Source organism: Cupressus sempervirens, chromosome 6, assembly GCF_028749045.1.
Source record: "Cupressus sempervirens isolate cs-2001-9-10 chromosome 6, ASM2874904v1, whole genome shotgun sequence".
Classification (NCBI taxonomy): domain Eukaryota; kingdom Viridiplantae; phylum Streptophyta; class Pinopsida; order Cupressales; family Cupressaceae; genus Cupressus; species Cupressus sempervirens.
This window is the reverse complement of record NC_143123.1, coordinates 1,360,937-1,361,449: the sequence shown is the minus strand read 5'-3', so window position 1 is coordinate 1,361,449 and position 513 is coordinate 1,360,937. Positions and strand designations below refer to the sequence as shown.

General features: G+C 32.4%; 1 non-coding gene across 1 annotated transcript; it reads right to left on the bottom strand.

Annotated features, from left to right (window-relative positions):
• Positions 1-204: 204 nt before the first annotated feature.
• On the bottom strand, positions 205-276 carry TRNAQ-CUG (transfer RNA glutamine (anticodon CUG)). The gene has a single exon. It is a non-coding gene; the product is annotated as a tRNA-Gln (tRNA).
• Positions 277-513: the final 237 nt, after the last annotated feature.

The window sequence follows — 513 nt, the reverse complement described above, 5'->3', positions numbered from 1 at the left end:
TTTCCTATTTACGAATTTTAATTAGATCTATGAGATATTAAGATTGCATTTTCCCCGAGTAAATGTCTATAAATCATTTATAAAATAAAATAGTGTTATCTGTATTAACACTATTGATTGATTTAAAAGGAGTATGATTGAATTTTTCTAAAAGTCAGTTCAAAATATAAAAGAGGGTGAACAACAGAAGGTATAAAAATAGGAAGGTCCCACCGAGATTTGAACTCGGGTTACTGGATTCAGAGTCCAATGTCCTCACCACTAGACCATGGGACCATTATATTTGATTTGGTATGTATAATTCAATTAATAACTTGTAGTACACCTGAAAAAAGGTTCCTCGTCGACAAACTGCGACCTGTTTGCTGTTTGAAGAGGATGCCCGTCAAAGCTAAGAAAATGTGCCCGTAAATGATATAGGGTTAGATAAAAGACGTAGCTGCATCATTTTCATTTTCTTTATAAATGGGAAGGTTGGATAATAATTAGTTATTAAGGAAATATCGTCTATAT